Below are 20,688 nucleotides of genomic sequence, written 5' to 3'. Positions count from 1 at the left end.
AGTGGGTATTTTATCCCATGGCATTCATCAGGGCCTCTGTTCTTACAATAGTTGCACTAAGTAGTGATGAAACAAAAGAAACACCACCACCACCACCAAAGTGAAAAAGTAGGATGTAAAAGGGTTGAGTACGATACAACCTGTACCAACCAATTACATTAACCCTCCATGTCAGATAGGAAATATGAATTCTATGGAGGAAAATGCATAGTCATTATAAACTTACTATGCCAATCACCTATACAATGTGTTTCACCAAAAACAGTTTCAAAGAAAATATTGTATTTATGCTCACCCTTCATGGGAGGGAAATGGACTTCACCTCACCTGGATCTTGCTCAGGTTCTACGAGGCCCTGCACTACATAAATATAAGAGGAAAAACAGAAGTAGAGCACCCATAGAGCATAATTACACAGTCTATTCCAGTGCCCAACATTCCTGTCCATTAGATCCCCTTACATCTAAGGACCAACATGTGAGGAGACTCTAGTAACTGAACTATGTGTGCCCAGCCCCTTAGGCTCCCAGGTCTACCTTCCAACACAAATATATCCTCATAGAGGTTAATTATCTATTCATAGTGGGACTAATACTGAGTTGCAGACTCTAACAACAACATTCTTTCTGGCTGTGTTATCCATACTGAGCTTCCTGTGGCTTCTCATACAATGAATCAGCTATAGACTCACCCATCCGTCGGTACCTCAAAGCTCACAATTGAGTTTTGGGGGAGGCACCGACCTGTAGATGGTCTCTCCTTAAATAATTAACTCTGGGTTTGTTGGTATTGTAACCCTCCGCCTCAATTGTCAGAATAGCAACAATAAAGGGCAGTTCTTTACTCTCAAGAGCGATTATTTTGCCATCCCCAGTGCTTATCTCTGCTGAATTGGTAGCAAATAACCAGAAAACATTATTATTAACCCCGTTTGTTGTAAAGTTAAAAGCGCACTACTTTACACTCGAAATCTCGCGGGAATTCGCGCTCTAAACTACAGCATGAGGTCATCAGCCCCATTTTGGTAGTTCGTTAGGTGATATTATACAGTGATGATCGAGGGTCTATTACAGCTTCCGGTCGTTCAACCAGCTCCGATCGATGGCAGTAATCCAATCAACGTGACCAATAATGTGATGCACTCAGCATTTGCGCTGGGTGTGTCGCGCAACCACTCGCATTAGGGACAGCGCTTTCCCAAATACAAGGGACTTTGTCTCGTGTCGAGATCTCGCGAGATCTCTTATACTCTGAACTACACAGTGACCTCATGTCGGCCATTGTGGTAGTTTAATTATAACTGACGCTTTTAGCAATGTTTAGCAACCCAGCTCTTTGGCTCACAGTCTTACAAATACGGTATTTGTACCCATAGGGTTTTAGGCATAGCTAAATATTTACATCCATAGTACAAATGCCCACTCAATATGTATCCCCATCAGCAAAGGGCACCAAATAAAGAGAGGGGCATCCTCTTGTAAAACATGGTGGTACAGAATCAACTATTCCTGTGGTACATCTACACCTTTTTTAATGTAGAATGTCATGATAATGAGGTCACTAATAGTCATGATGGTATATGACACTGTATCTCTTCACTTAGGTCCTCACTACGGTAGTGAACCTAAAGCCACACCGCATTGATCTATGACATCTCTAATAGGTGGTAAAATGTAAGTCTAAGTACATAGGAAGCGGGGGCTTATTCTGAGGTCATGTTAGAGTGCACTGATCCCATAAATGGATCCCTATAACAGTCCAGGGAATATCGTCGTTCAATCCGATGGTATCGGTCTGGAGCTTATAAATCCATTTTTGTTCCTTTAAGAAAACGTAACTTGATACATCACTTATATGTCCAGGTATAAAAAGCTTCTCGAGGACTGTCCATTGGAAGTCAGTCTCATTGTGTGGTTTCTCCAAGAAGTGTCTTGTGAGTTTTGTGTGGGACTTCTTGCAGCGAAAAGAGCTCTAGTGCTCTAACATTCTCGTGCGGACTTTTCGGGTTGTCATACCCACATATCTAGTAGAGCAGCTGCATGTCAACAGATAGATTAAGTTATTGCTGTTCCAGTTGTTAAAAGTGCACTGCACCCATGGTCTATTGGTACCAATGTCTATCTCACTTGTATGTTTTGTCTGGGGACAAACAGAACAAGTGCCGCATGGGTGGTGCCCCACCACCGGAGGGAGATTCCACAGGGTATCGCCAATTTTCTTCAAGGTTTCTTTCGGGCGTGTATGCACAAGCCCGTCCGAATGTTGCTGGCCCGTTTAAACGCAAATAGGGGCTGCGCTATCTTGTCCTTACTATGATTGAGAATGCGCCAGTGTCGCCTCACGATTTTTTGAATACTGTTGCTCCTAGTATTAAAAGTATTCACAAAAGTGAGTCTTTCTAACAGTGGTGTTGGAGTAGGAGGTTCAAGGAGGGCTTCTCTGTTGTTATTCATTGCTCTTTTCCTTGACCTCTTGATCAATGAACTGGGATAGTGTATTTCCTTCAGTTGTGTGCACAAGTTACTGGCATGTGCTTCAAAGTCCCCCTGCAGCACTTGTTCTGTTTGCCCCCAGACAAAACATACAAGTGAGATAGACATTGGTACCAATAGACCATGGGTGCAGTGCACTTTTAGCAACTGCAGCAGCAATAACTTAATCTATATGTTGACATGCAGCTGCTCTACTAGATATGTGGGTATGACAACCCGAAAAGTCAGCACGAGAATGTTAGAACACAAGAGCTCTTTTCGCTGCAAGAAGTCCCACACAAAACTCACAAGACACTTCTTGGAGAAACAACACAATGAGACTGACTTCCAATGGACAGTCCTCGAGAAGCCTTTTATACCTGGACATATAAGTGATGTATCAAGTTACGTTTTCTTAAAGGAACAAAAATGGATTTATAAGCTCCAGACCGATACCATTGGATTGAACGACGATATTCCCTGGACTCTGTTATAGGGATCCATTTATGGGATCAGTGCACTCTAACATGACCTCAGAATAAGCCCCCGCTTCCTATGTACTTAGACATACATTTTACCACCTATTAGAGATGTCATAGATCAATGCGGTGTGGCTTTAGGTTCACTACCGTAGTGAGGACCTAAGTGAAGAGATACAGTGTCATATACCATCATGACTATTAGTGACCTCATTATCATGACATTCTACATTAAAAAAAGGTATAGATGTACTACAGGAATAGTTGATTCTGTACCACCAGGTTTTACAAGAGGATGCCCCTCTCTTTATTTGGCGCCCTTTTCTGTGGGGATACATATTGAGTGGGCATTTGTACTATGGATGTAAATATTAGCAATGCCTAAGACCCTATGGGTTCAAATACCGTATTTGTAAGACTGTGAGCCACAGAGCTGGGTTGCTAAACATTGCTAGAAGCGTCATTTATAATTACACTACCACAATGGCCGACATGAGGTCATTGTGTAGTTCAGAGTATTAGAGATCTAGCGAGATCTCGACACGAGACAAAGTCCCTTGTATTTGGAGAAGCGATGTCCCTAATGCGAGTGGTTGCGCTACACACCCAGCGCAAATGCCGAGTGCATCACATTATTGGTCACGTTGATTGGATCACTGCCATCGATCGGAGCTGGTTGAATGACCGGAAGCTGTAATAGACCCTCGATCAGCACTGTATAATATCACCTAACGAACTACCAAAATGGGGCTGATGACCTCATGCTGTAGTTTAGAGCGCGAATTCCCGCGAGATTTCGAGTGTAAAGTAGTGCGCTTTTAACTTTACAACAAACGGGGTTAATAATAATGCTTTCTGGTTATTTGCTACCAATTCAGCAGAGATAAGCACTGGGGAAGGCAAAATAATCACTCTTGAGAGTAAAGAACTGCCCTTTATTGTTGCTATTCTGACACGTGAGGCGGAGGGTTACAATACCAACAAACCCAAAGTTAATTATTTAAGGAGAGACCATCTACAGGTCGGTGCCTCCCCCAAAACTCAGATGTGAGCTTTGAGGTACCGACGGATAGGTGAGTCTATAGCTGATTCATTGTATGAGAAGCCACAGGAAGCTCAGTATGGATAACACAGCCAGAAAGAATGTTGTTGTTAGAGTCTTCAACTCAGTAGTAGTCCCACTATGAATAGATAATTAACCTCTATGAGGATATATTTGTGTTGGAAGGTAGACCTGGGAGTCTAAGGGGCTGGGCACACATAGTTCAGTTACTAGAGTCTCCTCACATGTTGGTCCTTAGATGTAAGGGGATCTAATGGACAGGAATGTTGGGCACTGGAATAGACTGTGTAATTATGCTCCATGGGTGCTCTACGTCTGTTTTTCCTCTTACATTTATGTAGTGCGGGCCGCTAGAACCTGAGCAAGGTCCAGGTGAGGTGAGGTCCATTTCCCTACCATGAAGGGTGAGCATAAATACAATATTTTCTTTGAAACTGTTTTTGGTGAAACACATTGTATAGGTGATTGACATAGTAAGTTTATAATGACTATGCATTTTCCTCCATAGAATTTGTATTTCCTATCTGACATGGAGGGTTAATGTCATTGGTTGGTACAGGTTGTATCGTACTCAACCCTTTGACATCCTACTTTTTCACTTTGGTGGTGGTGTTTCTTTTGTTTCATCACTACTTAGTGCAACTATTGTAAGAACAGAGGCCCTGACGAATGCCATGGGATAAAATACCCGCTAGGCAGAAACATGTTGGCCCGTTATTATTCATATATTTCTTGACTGTCCTTTTTGCACTGTTCTATGTTTTTAATTAGGAGGTGTGGTTCGTCCGTAGAATAAAGTTAGAAATAGGAGGACACTCCATCCTATTTTAAAGTCACTATTTTTTCTGTTGCACCGTTTCTCACTTCACCATCAAAGATCAGCCATCATTGGTGGTCTGCTTGTATGGGTAGACCAAATCCTTGACCAGCAACCAATGGTGCGGCGCTTGAAGTCCCAATGATCAGGGGACTAGCCTGATTTGCACCGGGGTTTGGCCATATGATAGGACTGATCATTGAGTCAATTTGATGGTAACCCTTTGCTAATTGTTTTGGATTTGTCTACCATGTATGAATGATCTGTACCGTGTTGGTCTTTCCTATACATATAGTGTTCACCTTGTTTTGAAATAAGCTGTCTTGATGTGACTTATCCACCCCGAGATTCTGTTAACTCGGATCGACAGTGCAGCCACATAACTAAGCTGGTAGACCCCCCTGTTTTTTGTGTTATACTTGTGTCATGGCTAAACACAAAATATTATTAAGTGTAGCTAAAAAACAGAAAGAAAAAATGTCTTTCTTGAGTCCCCTTGTCGTAATTTGACGATGGCCGAGTTAGCGCTTAGCTGTAGCTACACGTGTTCTGTTTAAATTGGCCGTACTCGGAAAACGCCATTTTGTGTGTTACGGCGGCCATCTTAGATCATGAGCGGCCTCGTGGCCAGCATGGCCTTTAGTCCGTTGTCCGTACCACTGACCACTTGAGTTTGCCCAGCAACAGGCTATTTTTAGTAACGGTCAAGCCTGTACATGCGCAGACCCCATTGACCAGTCACCCCTTAGGAATGTGCCGCAAACTGACCAGTGGGTTTGAAACCCTCCAATGAGCTGGCAGTGTTCCAAAACATGACCATATATGTACATAATGTTCTGTAACTTTGTGTCGCCTGTCCTTTTTATTACCTGTAAAACGTATAAAAGAGGGGGTCACACCGATGTTCGGTGTGATACTTCTTGCATTACCGAAGGGTGCTGTAGGAATGTACCACCACCCCATGGGGTTTTAATAAACTTGTTCTTTGCATTTTTCAGTTTCCGTGCCAACAGTTCTTTCGGTGTAAGTGGGTTATCTTCGGAGCATGTAGGCCTTGGGAACCCAATACCACAAATTGGCGACTCTGGTGGGACTCATCGGCGACTCGGATGCCCGAAGGAGAGGTCGTGACGAAGGTCTGGATACTCGCCATGGACGCGCGCTGCCACTGAGTGACCCGAGTCTTGGCACCCACGGTGTTTTTTCCTTTCCTTCCGATCTGACCTTCCAGGTGGCGCCGGTCTCCGACTGAGTCCTCGATTGTCCTTGTTGCTGGATAAAGCGCCGTTTGGCTGATTCGATTACAAGACCTTGGCAGTTGGAAACTGGACCTTTGAGGCTTTGGGTAAGATTTGTGATCGGTAAGGTAGTCTGCGGACGCTTACTGAAGTTCTATGAGTTGTGATCGGTAAGGTAGTCCTCGGACGCTTGCCGAAGTCCTATGATCTATGATTTTGATTTGAGTTAGCTAACATTTGTGAATTTGTGAATTTGTGAATTTGTGATCTTTGAAAAAGTATATGTGTAGTGCACTTCACATAGGCAGGCATGTAGAGATGTTTCTCTAATTTTGTTTTTTCCCTTCGAGCGGCACATTTGTGTGAAGTACTGTAAGTGCCATTTTATACGGTATCGCGCTTTCGTGATACTTTTTGAACATGCCTGTTTTAAGCACACTCCGAGGAATGTGCTGTTTTGGAAATGGTACCACAATTAGGTTAGCGGAATCACAGCCGGCTCCCCCAGAAGGAACACCGAATCGAGAAATGTACATTAAATTTGGCCTTCCCCCTATAATGTACAGTAAATTATGGAATAAGTATACAAAATCGGATCCTGAATTGCAATGGCCACTACATGGGTCGTTCGATTTGCGAAAAGTACAGTTCGTGGAGCAATGTTTGTTTCAGCGAAGGTCTAGACAGAACATGTTTGATTGTGTGCGAATGTGGGAGAAAGCGGTGCGTGAGCGAATGAAACGTGAAGTTGCCTTGGCGGACAAAGAGCAGCGCAAGGCTGCTCGGGATAAGGCTTTACAGCTTGAGGAAAAAGAGGAGCAGGAAAAGAAAGAAAGGGAGGAACGGGAACGTAAATTGCAAACGACGGGTCAATTCCCTATTCGTCGACCGCTTTATCCTGTCCTTAATAATGAAATTGATGATTTTTCTTTACTAGATCGATCACCGCCTCCGTACGTTTCGCCTACGGCTCCACTTGCAGAATCGGATGATGAAGGACAGGATAAGTCGGGAAAGAAGGGGGTATCTGGTCTCAGGTTTTCGGCGGAGAGATCCGCGCATTTACGTAGTTGGGATCGTAGAGTGAATACGATGTATGTTTCTCAGTCTGAAATTATTTCTGAAAGGAGTACCTGGACAGACCAAGAGTTATTGTATTTTATGTCCACTTTGGCAGACGAAGTTGTTACCTCATTTCGTAAAATTTCAGATACGCTAGAACCTAAGGATGTGTCAGTTCATCGTGAGAATCTAGAAACAGGTGTATTTGTTCTTGCAGATGTCGATGCCTTTTACAAGCAACTGATCAAGCTGCGAGATGAGACTATCAGATTGCGGGACGAGCGGAAAAAGCTTAAGGAGTCCGGGCTGGAATCCGACGGGCAGTCTAAGGAGTGTTCTCTCCGGGGTTCAGATAAGAGTTCTGCAATGCATGTTATGCCTATGCGTGAAGCTGCACCTTTGTATGTTCCACCGAAGGGGGAAGGTACAGATGATGATAGAAGGTCAAAAGATGCGAAGGGGTATTTTGTATATAATTGGGTGTATACGCCTTGGAATAGAGCGGATGTTATGGCGTTGAAAAATTCTCTACCTGATCTTCGTAAAAATCCGGCAGCATTCTATGAAGGGGTGGAAGGGGCTATTTCATCTTGTGTGATGACTCTGGTTGATATAGATTTGTTTTTTGGGTTAATACTTCCGCCTGACATGTGGAGACAAATTCGTAAAAATAATGATGAGACAATACTAGGGGGTACATGGAAAGAGATTAATCAAGCTGACTTAGAGAGGAAACCGGCATGCAAGCCTTGCCAGCTGATTTTAGACCTTCCAACGGCCATTTTGGTTAAATTAAAAACGCTCGTACCTTCTAAAAAGATAGATTGGACCATGTTAGCTTCGTGTAAACAAAAGCCAGATGAAACGGTTTCAGACTTTTTTACACGCTTTGAAGAGGCGTTTCACGATTACAGTGGTCAATCTTTAACAGATGATACAGGTCGGCATTTGTTTGTAGATAAGTATGTGGCTAATCTCCTGCCGGAGATTGCCAAACGATTGAAGTCGAGTGAAAGTTCCTGGGCCACGGCGACCCCTGCGTCTTTGTTAACTATGGCTCTGTATTATGAGCGCAGGAGTTGGAGGCTAAAGAAAGTGTTGATAAGAAAGCGAAAGAATTGAAAACGAAGGTGATGTTGGCACAGGTTCGTGGAACACAGGGTAGAGGGAACGACAGGGGTAGACGAGGTGGAGGAAACTCGTCGTATGGTCGTACGGATATTGCGGAGGATCAATGTGCTTATTGTAAGGAGTTTGGTCATTGGGCTGAGGATTGTCCGGTACTACGGGAACAACGTAGCCAGCGTGGTCGAGGAGGTGGTAGGTCGAGGGGCGGTTATACGGGGGCGAGAGGTGGCAGAGGTGATCGTGGAAGGGCTGAGCAAGGGGGCCGTGGCCAGGATGAACGAAATACTTTTGATAGACGGAACCAATATCAGATTTCAGAGGGTGAGAATGTGGAACACCAGGATTATGTGCATGCATAGGACTGCGTAGGATGGGGTGCGGAGCCAATTGAAGTGCCGGTAGATCAGGAAGGTCCATATGTAACAGCGGGCATTTTGGGTTCTACTGATTAATTCTTAGTCGACACCGGAGCTACTCGTAGCGCCTTGTCAAAGAAATTGGTTCCGAGGGCTCCCCTGTCTGGCGAAATGATAACATGTGTAGGGTTCGATGGCACACCCTCCCCTAGCCCTTTGTCTAAACCCCTTGCACTCTGTCTTGATAAATTTTTTAGTTTTGGCCAATTTTTGTTATCTCCCTATACCCCAGATAATATTTTGGGCCTTGATTTGCTTAAATATTTTCGAGCAACGATACGGTGTGCTCCTGAAGGAGTGCGGGTTATCCTGAATGACAATTACCCTGATCCGAATAGGTTCTATACCATATCAGACATTCCTGCTTTGGCCTCTCTCCCGGACACGTTATGGGCGACCTCAGACACGGATGTGGGGGAGATGCGTATTCCACCTATTCATATTACTGTTAAGGAGGGGGCCTCTTTGCCACGGGTGCCACAGTATAAGATTTCGAAGGAAGGTGAAATTGCCCTGACTCACATTGTCCAAGACCTGATTGCTGCTGGGGTGGTGGAAGAGGTTTCTTATAATGTCTGTAACAGCCCTATTCTCCCGATTCTTAAAAGAGACACGGATGACAAAGTCTATCGCTTTATTATTGACTTGAGGGAGATCAACAAAATTGTCATTCCCCAATATCCGGTGGTGTCCGACATTACGACCTTGCTCACACTGGTACCACCAACAGCCACGACTTTTAGTGTAATTGATTTGAAAAACGCTTTCTTTTCCATCCCTGTCCATCCCGATAGCAGATATCTGTTTGGCTTCACGTTAAATAATAAATCGTATAGATTTTGTCGTGTTCCTCAAGGTTACACTGAGAGCCCGAGTATCTACAGCCAGGCTTTGAAAAGACAGCTTGATTCCTTTGAGTTACAATCGGGGGTTGTTCTGATCCAATATGTGGACGACCTTCTGCTTGCTGCAGATTCTTACACGCAATGTGAGGAAAGTACGATTGCGCTGCTTTCCTTTTTGGCACAGAATAATCACAAGGTTTCTAAGAAAAAGCTACAATACTGTAGACCCAAGGTGACCTACCTCGGTCATCTTTTGTCTAAGGAGGGGCGTGCATTGACATCAGATCGTATTCAGGCAATATTAGATACACCAGTCCCCCGCACACAGAGAGATGTACGCGCCTTCATAGGGTTGACGTCCTTTTGTAGGCAGTGGATCATGGGGTTTTCGCACATTATCAAGCCTTTGTTAGCGTTACTGTCCAAAACTACACCAATGCCCCTTGAGTGGACAGATGAATGTCAAAATGCTTTTGAGCAACTGAGACAAGCCCTTTGCTCTGCACCCGTATTAGGTACACCAGATTATACGAAGATTTTCACATTGTACGTGCACGAGAAAGATGGGTGCGCGTTATCAGTGTTAGTGCAGACACATGGGGACAAGCAGAGGCCATGTGCATACTTTTCTGCCATTCTTGATCCTGTAGCGCGAGGGTTACCTGGGTGTTTCCGAGCAGTCACAGCAACAGCAGTAGCGATACGGCAGAGTGAGGGAATAGTGCTATCGCACAAATTGTTGGTGCTAGTTCCCCACGCAGTAGATGCCCTGCTAAACCAAACAAAGACCCAATATCTCACGAGTGCACGGTTAACAGGATACGAGCTTACCCTGTTGGCGCCACATATCACACTAAAAGGATGTGCTACTCTGAATCCTGCCACTTTATTGCCCTATCCGGTCGAGGAGGGTCAGGAAGAAAAACACCATGACTGTGTTTTCCTGACCGAGGAACAGACAAAGGGTCGTGTTGACCTACAGGATATGCCACTTCCAGATGTGGATGGGGAACTGTGGGTTGATGGATCATGTCTGAGGCTGCCAGATGGCACAACTTCCGCAGCCTATGCAATAACGACACTTAAGACAGTGGTGGAAACAGCTAGAATACCACAGAAATCGGCTCAAGCAGCGGAGCCGATAGCCCTGACAAGAGCCTGCGAATTGAGTGCTGGCCTATGTGTGAACATATACACAGACAGCCGGTACGCCTTCGGAGTAGCACATGACTTCGGTCTACTCTGTAGAGAGCGTGGGTTTTTGACCTCTCATGGAGTACACATTATGCACGGAGAGTTGGTGCGTGATCTCCTAAACGCGTTGCTTTGTCCAAAGAAAGTAGCGATAATCAAATGTAGCGCCCATAAAAAGATCACTGATGAAGTAGGTCAGGGAAATGCCTTTGCGGACAGCATAGCGAGACAAACGGCTATGTCCCGAGCTGACTCCCCCATGTACGTGACAAAATCCCAAGCAGAGCGATGGAATGATGCTAGAGCGGAAATATTAGACATTCAGAAATCAGCTACTGAATCAGAACTTGCGGCATGGGCAACTGATGGGGTACTAGATGATGAAGGGTGTTGGAGAAGCAAGGACATGGAGAAATGGAAGTTGCCTGCAGCTTACTTGCAAGCGATGGTCCAAATGACACATGGGTTAGCGCACGTGGGGGCTCTTGCAATTACTCGATTGTTAACGCGAGTTTGGGAGCATCCCGAGATTGCTAATACAGCCAAGAGAGTAGTGCAGACCTGTCTGATATGTTTGCAGCACAATCCTGCTAAGGGGACCCATACTCCGAAAGGAGGGTTCGTTCCACCTTCTGCACCATTCGAGGTACTCCAAATGGATTATATCCAGCTTGAGCGCTGCAATAACCTGAAGTATGTCTTAGTGGTGGTATGTGCTTTTAGCAAATGGGTTGAGGCCTTCCCCACGAAAGATAATACAGCACTGACAACAGCTAAGGTGTTGGTCAAGGAGTACTTCCCTCGATTTGGAATTTGCAAATTTTTGTGGAGCGACAATGGGCCTCATTTTGTCGGGAAAATTGTGGAATACGTGCTGAAGGGGTTAGGGATCCAACAGAAGTTTCATGCTGTGTTCCACCCTCAGTCGGCAGGTCTTGTTGAGCGGTATAACGCCACGTTGAAACTAAAATTGGCTAAGATCGTGGCGTCCACGTCATTGAAATGGCCGGATGCCTTACCGCTAGCATTACTCTCTCTTAGATCAGTGCCCCACTCTCGAACAGGCCTCACACCATATGAAGTGGTGTTTGGAAGGCCTATGAATATCTGGGGGGTGCCCAAGCCGCGATTGATACATGATGTGCCTTGTATAATGATGAACGATTATTTGGCACGATTAACAAATGATTTGCTTTCTATTCATCAACAGGTTCGAGAATCGCTCCCTGACAACTCTACTGGAGAGGGCCATGATCTTCGCCCTGGTGATCATGTAATGATCAGGTCGTTTGAGAGGACGAATTGCTTGGAACCGAGGTGGCGTGGCCCCGAGCAGGTCCTCCTGGCTACTCGAACGGCTGTACGAGTGACCAACAGGAAGCGGTAGATACACTCAACCCACTGCCGTCGTGTCTCTCCTGACCTGGTAAATCCTGCTGTGTTGACTGACTACAAAGAGATTCTGTATAAAGAAAAGAGCCCAGCGGTGACATCAGCCGAAGCTGAGGGAGCCTTCCCGGACCACACTGTTTCTGGACGAGAGCACTACAATCTACGGCCACGAGAAGAAGATTTTTGGGTTGTTTTTGAAACTGGTTGGTTACCGCTCCTGGTTTGTGAAACGGAAACCGGGAATCCCAAGGGGGGGGGATCAGTTCTGTCAAGTGTAGCGACACCCGTCTTGGCCCGGAGAAGAAAACAACGGCTACCTCGGAGCTCAGCACCGTATTTTTCTTTTTTTTAGGTATAATACACATATATGTACATTTGAGAACTTGTGAACTTTCTGAACTTTTTGAACATCTAAGACTTTTTGAACTACAATTGAACTATGGCGTCGTCTGCATCACGGGATAAACGAATACTTGCCTTACCATGAAGAACGGCACCGACAAACTTATCTGAACAATAGCTTCATTCAGATCTTGCATCATACACATAATATGACAAATACTTCAAATTGTTGGGTGTGTGGGATGCTACCTGGGCACCAGAAGAAAGGGGGTACTCCACTCATTCCACTCCCGTTTTCACATAATGGATCCTGCAATGCCTGGTACACTCTGCTCTTCACTTTGAGATGCAAACAAAACAGGTGATGGACAGAATGTGGATCAATGTCACACATTCACCCCAGTCCAAGGATCTGGGCCCATATCCATCGTTTTTTTGCACTCCACACCACCCTGGGTTAGACAATGGCGATATGCAAATCAGCTCTGACCCTGTGCCCCATGGGAAAAGTCCAGTCCGAACTACAAAAGCCATGTCCTTCCCAGAACGGAATCAAGCATCCGAGGACCGGACCGGTTTCGAGGTAACACCTCTCATCAGCCCGGCTAGCTTGACTCCAGTGGTGTGGAGTGCCTGGGACCCACGTCTGAGCATCCCCAGCGCACTTATGGAGGAATTTACAAACATAACAGGTGATGGACAGAATGTGGATCAATGTCACACATTCACCCCAGTCCAAGGATCTGGGCCCATATCCATCGTTTTTTTGCACTCCACACCACCCTGGGTTAGACAATGGCGATATGCAAATCAGCTCTGACCCTGTGCCCCATGGGAAGAGTCCAGTCCGAACTACAAAAGCCATGTCCTTCCCAGAACGGAATCAAGCATCCGAGGACCGGACCGGTTTCGAGGTAACACCTCTCATCAGCCCGGCTAGCTTGACTCCAGTGGTGTGGAGTGCCTGGGACCCACGTCTGAGCATCCCCAGCACACTTATGGCGGAATTTGCAAACAAAACAGGTGATGGACAGAATGTGGATCAATGTCACACATTCACCCCAGTCCAAGGATCTGAGGCCATATCCATCGTTTTTTTGCACTCCACACCACCCTGGGTTAGACAATGGCGATATGCAAATCAGCTCTGACCCTGTGCCCCATGGGAACAGTCCAGTCCGAACTACAAAAGCCATGTCCTTCCCAGAACGGAATCAAGCATCCGAGGACCGGACCGGTTTCAAGGTAACACCTCTCATCAGCTCGGCTAGCTTGACTCCAGTGGTGTGGAGTGCCTGGGACCCACGTCTGAGCATCCCCAGCGCACTTATGGCGGAATTTGCAAACAAAACAGGTGATGGACAGAATGTGGATCAATGTCACACATTCACCCCAGTCCAAGGATCTGGGCCCATATCCATCGTTTTTTTGCACTCCACACCACCCTGGGTTAGACAATGGCGATATGCAAATCCTCGGATGCTTGATTCCGTTCTGGGAAGGACATGGCTTTTGTAGTTCGGACTGGACTGTTCCCATGGGGCAACAGGGTCAGAGCTGATTTGCATATCGCCATTGTCTAACCCAGGGTGGTGTGGAGTGCAAAAAAACGATGGATTTGGTCCCGGATCTTTTGACTGGGGGAATGTGTGACATTGATCCACATTCGGTCCATCACTTGTTGTTTTTGCAATTGCCGCCCTAAGTGCGCTGGGGATGCCCAGACGTGGGTCCCAGGCACTCCACACCACTTGGAGTCAAGCTACCCGGGCTTGTGAGAGGTGTTACCTCGAAACCGGTCCGGTCCTCGGATGCTTGATTCCGTTCTGGGAAGGACATGGCTTTTGTAGTTCGGACTGGACTGTTCCCATGGGGCAACAGGGTCAGAGCTGATTTGCATATCGCCATCGTCTAACCCAGGGTGGTGTGGAGTGCAAAAAAATGATGGATTTGGTCCCGGATCTTTTGACTGGGGGAATGTGTGACATTGATCCACATTCGGTCCATCACTTGTTGTTTTTGCAATTGCCGCCCTAAGTGCGCTGGGGATGCCCAGACGTGGGTCCCAGGCACTCCACACCACTTGGAGTCAAGCTAGCCGGGCTGATGAGAGGTGTTACCTCGAAACCGGTCCGGTCCTCGGATGCTTGATTCCGTTCTGGGAAGGACTTGGCTTTTGTAGTTCGGACTGGACTGTTCCCATGGGGCAACAGGGTCAGAGCTGATTTGCATATCGCCATTGTCTAACCCAGGGTGGTGTGGAGTGCAAAAAAACGATGGATTTGTTCCCGGATCTTTTGACTGGGGGAATGTGTGACATTGATCCACATTCGGTCCATCACTTGTTGTTTTTGCAATTGCCGCCCTAAGTGCGCTGGGGATGCCCAGACGTGGGTCCCAGGCACTCCACACCACTTGGAGTCAAGCTAGCCGGGCTGATGAGGTGTTACCTCGAAACCGGTCCGGTCCTCGGATGCTTGATTCCGTTCTGGGAAGGACATGGCTTTTGTAGTTTGGACTGGACTGTTCCCATGGGGCAACAGGGTCAGAGCTGATTTGCATATCGCCATTGTCTAACCCAGGGTGGTGTGGAGTGCAAAAAAACGATGGATTTGGTCCCGGATCTTTTGACTGGGGGAATGTGTGACATTGATCCACATTCGGTCCATCACTTGTTGTTTTTGCAATTGCCGCCCTAAGTGCGCTGGGGATGCCCAGACGTGGGTCCCAGGCACTCCACACCACTTGGAGTCAAGCTAGCCGGGCTGATGAGAGGTGTTACCTCGAAACCGGTCCGGTCCTCGGATGCTTGATTCCGTTCTGGGAAGGACATGGCTTTTGTAGTTCGGACTGGACTGTTCCCATGGGGCAACAGGGTCAGAGCTGATTTGCATATCGCCATTGTCTAACCCAGGGTGGTGTGGAGTGCAAAAAAACGATGGATTTGGTCCCGGATCTTTTGAATGGGGGAATGTGTGACATTGATCCACATTCGGTCCATCACTTGTTGTTTTTGCCTTCACTTTGAGATGGCCAACAAAAGAGGGGGTGCTTTTCCGTTTAAATAAAGTATGTTACCACGACCGAGATGGGTATCTGCGAGCTGAGGGTACTCGATTTGAATGGGAAGAATACCGGCCTGACAATATCTCTGCCCCACGTGTTTACAGCAATCAACGTAACATTAATGTCTCCAGCTCACATGTTATAAATGTCATTGCCACGAAAGCTGATTTGTGCATACGTAATAAAGGCACGATTTCGGTTGGGAAAAGCGAATGTAATACCACAATAACGTTTGACAGCCCGAATGGCATATCGTTTTAGCATCACGAAATACGTATTTTATTTGTGGAATGAAAGGGTATCATCAACTCCCTTTGGGATGGTTAGGTACTTGCTATGTATCTTTTGTACTGCCTCCTGTATTCATTGCCCCACCAATGTACCATAATGATTATATTTTGTACCATGATTTTATACTGAACCGTGTTAAATGTGCCGTTGTGTTAGATGACATCGATCAGACAGACACTGCTTTGCAACAGTATGTGGATTTTAATTTCGGACTGTTTTCCTTTGTTGGGGCTGCTCTGAATCGTCGGAAGATACGAAGACTGACTCAGGTAGTTGAGGCTGTAGCGAATGACACTGCTATCGCACTGGGGAACATTACTGAGGAACTTCAGATTTCTAGAATTGTTACGTTACAGAACAGGATGGTTTTAGACGTAGTTCTAGCCGATCGTGGGGGGGCATGTAGAATTATCGGAAGTAGCTGTTGTGTTTACGTACCTGACAACCCACCATCCGTTTATGATGCAATTTCGAAACTGCATAAGATAGCTGCGGAAATACATCCGGATAATGGAACTTGGACTCTTTCAGGGTGGTTCTGGTCAATGCTTACCACTTGGGGTTGGAAACTGCTAACAATTCTATGTATTCTTGTGGGGATACTGTTTTCCATATGTCTATGTATTCAATGTGGTCCAGCTTTGTGTTCTATGTGCCTATCGGCTTGTATACCATCAAGACGAGCTCTTGCTCATGACAAAATGATGCTTCATAAAGAAGTAGCCCAGATAATGTTGATCGATATCGAAGATGAACACCCAGATTATGTTCACTATGAGGTAGCTTCAGCTGAACGCTAAAAGGGTCGTCTGTCGTAATTTGACGATGGCCGAGTTAGCGCTTAGCTGTAGCTACACGTGTTCTGTTTAAATTGGGCGTACTCGGAAAACGCCATTTTGTGTGTTACGGCGGCCATCTTAGATCATGAGCGGCCTCGTGGCCAGCATGGCCTTTAGTCCATTGTCCGTACCACTGACCACTTGAGTTTGCCCAGCAACAGGCTATTTTTAGTAACGGTCAAGCCTGTACATGCGCAGACCCCATTGACCAGTCACCCCTTAGGAATGTGCCGCAAACTGACCAGTGGGTTTGAAACCCTCCAATGAGCTGGCAGTGTTCCAAAACATGACCATATATGTACATAATGTTCTGTAACTTTGTGTCGCCTGTCCTTTTTATTACCTGTAAAACGTATAAAAGAGGGGGTCACACCGATGTTCGGTGTGATACTTCTTGCATTACCGAAGGGTGCTGTAGGAATGTACCACCACCCCATGGGATTTTAATAAACTTGTTCTTTGCATTTTTCAGTTTCCGTGCCAACAGTTCTTTCGGTGTAAGTGGGTTATCTTCGGAGCATGTAGGCCTTGGGAACCCAATACCACACCTTCATTCACCGGAGTTTCCTCACGGTGACATGCTTCATCATTGGGTCCATCCCAGTTCTCTACGAAAAGGGGTGTGCTACGACTTGCGAACTGCGTAGGAGCACTTTAGTTGTGAAGGACTATGTGTGGTGCACAAAAAAGTGTAGTGAGGTCCTAGAAACCTAAATCAAGGTTAAGGATTGATTAATGTAAAGAAAGTATTTACAATGGTGAACGCTTCTCAATATAAACACATGCGTGGTTCAAAATACATACGCGGTAGCTTACTGACGTATGTATTGCTCATTGAGGAACCTGTAAGGAAACGAATAAACAAAGTTTAAAACACCTTACCCCTTTCTCTATGTATTTTGAACGACGCATGTGTTTATATTGAGCAGCGTTCACCTTGATTTAGGTTTCTAGGAGTGGCATATACAAGGGTGGTCCCTGTATGGTCCTGAAGAAACGCCAGGGGTAGCGTGAAACATGTTGACCATATTCTGAACCTACCTTCATAGTCGGTCGGTCCACAGTATAAACCCCATTTTTAATATACCAACCTAGGAGCAGAATAAATTATTGAGGCCCACTAGCACAGTATTTTTAAAATTCACTTGCTCACCCACTCCACCTCACTACACTTTTTTTGCACCACACATAGTCCTTCACAACTAAAGTGCTCCTACGTAGTTCGCAAGTCGTAGCACGCCCCTTTTCATAGAGAACTGGGATGGCCCCAATGATGAAGCATGTCACCGTGAGGAAACTCCGGTGAGTGAGGGGACTCAAGAAAGACCTTATTTCTACCAAGGGTATTTTGTCAAAACAGGAATTAGTGAACACTACAGTAAAGTTGGAAGAACCCAAAAACAAGGAAGAGTCAATCTCTTTTCTAGGTATGAAAGAATTATATAACAAATGTGTGCAAAAATATACTATGAAACCGGTTAATGAAGATCTCTGTTGAAAAAAAAGTGTGTTTGTATGGACTGTACAATACAAAAAAAGCTTGATGAGTTTAAAAATGATCTAAAAAATATTCCTAACCTAAAAGCATTTGTGCCAGGAGATGAGACAATAATAGTAACTGATGTTAGTTTGAAAGGCTTGGGAGCTGATCTGATTCAGATGTGGAAGGTAGTGGAAGAGTTAATTGCATGTGTGTCCAGAAGGTTGAGACATTTGGAAACAAATCACTCAGTAATTGAATGAAAATCTCTAGGAATTTACTGGGATTTAAATAAATACAGAAATGTTGTGTGGGGTACCTGTTTTAAGGTTAGGTCAGATCACAAACACTTGAAGGAGGTAAGGGTTGGATATTATTTCTGCCAAGATAAGTTGTTAGGTAATTTCTCTACAAGACTTCAATTTTGCAGTAGAATACATACCAGGGGCCAACAATTATTCTGCTGATTGCCTTTTTCACCTTACCAATGGTAACGTTGAGAAAGATGAAGGTTGAGGAAGTTGATAACAGGTTGTAAAGAAGAGACTGGAGTCTGCAAGTGTGTGTGAGGTCACTTTGGGAGTAATTTCAGAAGATGAATGGGTAACTAAACTGGGGAATGCCAGTGAGTTTTGTTAAGCCTTTAATGCTATAAAGGTGGTTAAAAGTGAAAGTCTTCAAAACCATGGTCTTTGATGAAAGACAATTAGCTGTGGATAGTAGCATTCTGCTCAGAGGTACCAGGATCATTCCTCCAGTAGGATTAAGAAGCAGTTTTGGCCGCCATAAGTGTGGCAGGGTAGGCTCAGACGTGAGTCCCTTGCTCACTTTGCAACTGGATTCAAGCAAGCCAGGCTGAAAACGGCGGGAATGCCAGAAACCGGTCCTCGGAAGCTTGTTTCCGGTCCAGGGAAGACATGGCTTGGCAGTTCGGGCTGGACTGTTCCCATGAGGCACAGAGTCAGACTGATTTGCATATAGCCCTGTCTGAACTGGGGTGGCAGAGTGGGCTAAAGAACGGTGATGGATTAAAACCAGATCTTTTGACTGGGTGTGAGTGTTTGATTGATTCAGATGCTCCGTCCATCACGACCCCCTTTTGTACCGCTTTTGGCTGCCATAAGTGTGGCAGGGTATGCTCAGACGTGAGTCCCTTGCTCACTTTGTCACTGGATTCAAGCAAGCCGGGCTGAAGACGGCTGGAATGCCAGAAACCAGTCCTCGGAAGCTTGTTTCCGGTCCAGGGAAGACATGGCTTGGCAGTTCGTGGGACTGGACTGTTCCCATGAGGCACAGGGTCAGACTGATTTGCATGTAGCCATGTCTGAACTGGGGTGGCAGAGTGGGCTAAAGAACGGTGATGGATTAAACCCAGATCTTTTGACTGGGTGTGAGTGTTTGATTGATTCAGATGCTCCGTCCATCACCACCCCATTTTGTACCGCTCTTGGCCGCCATAAGTGTGGCAGGGTATGCTCAGACATGAGTCCCTTGCTCACTTTGCCACTGGATTCATGCAAGCCGGGCTGAAGACGGCTGGAATGCCAGAAACCGGTCCTCGGAAGCTTGTTTCCGGTTCAGGGAAGACATGGCTTGGCAGTTCGGGCTGGACTGTTCCCATGAGACACAGGGTCAGACTGATTTGCATATAGCCATGTCTGAACTGGGGTGGCAGAGTGGGCTAAAGAACGGTGATGAATTAAACCCAGATCTTTTGACTGGGTATGAGTGTTTGATTGATTCAGATGCTCCGTCCATCACCACCCCCTTTTGCACCACTTTTGGCCGCCATAAGTGTGGCAGGGTATGCTCAGAAGCCGGGCTGAAGACAGCTGGAATGCCAGAAACCGGTCCTCAGAAGCTTGTTTCCGGTCCAGGGTAGACATAGCTTGGCAGTTCGGGCTGGACTTTTCCCATGAGGCACAGGGTCAGACTGATTTGCATATAGCCATGTCTGAACTGGGGTGGCAGAGTGGTCTAAAGAACGGTGATGGATTAAACCCAGATCTTTTGACGGGTGTGAGTGTTTGATTGATTCAGATGCTCTGTCCATCACCACCCCCTTTTGTACCGCTAAAAGCATTTGTGCCAGGAGATGAGACGATAATAGTAACTGATGTTTGTTTGAAAGGCTTGGGAACTGTTCTGATTCAAATGTGGAAGGTAGTGGAAGAGTTGATTGCATGTGTGTCCAGAAGGTTGAGACATTTGGAAACAAATCACTCAGTAATTGAATGAAAATCTCTAGGAATTTAATGGAATTTAAATAAATACAGAAACGTTGTGTGGGGTACCTGTTTTAAGGTTAGGTCAGATCACAAACACTTGAAGGAGGTAAGGGTTGGACATTATTTCTGCCAAGATAAGGAGTTAGGTAATTTCTCTACAAGACTTCAATTTTGCAGTAGAATACATACCAGGGGCCAACAATTATTCTGCTGATTGCCTTTTTCACCTTACCAATAGTAACGTTGAGAAAGATGAAGGTGAGGAGGTAGATAACAGGTTGTAAAGAAGAGACTGGAGTCTGCAAGTGTGTGTGTGAGGTCACTTTGGGAGTCATTT

This window comes from Lissotriton vulgaris, chromosome 7 (genome assembly GCF_964263255.1).
Source record: "Lissotriton vulgaris chromosome 7, aLisVul1.2, whole genome shotgun sequence".
NCBI classification, from domain to species: Eukaryota; Metazoa; Chordata; class Amphibia; order Caudata; family Salamandridae; genus Lissotriton; species Lissotriton vulgaris.
This window is presented reverse-complemented; position numbering follows the sequence as displayed.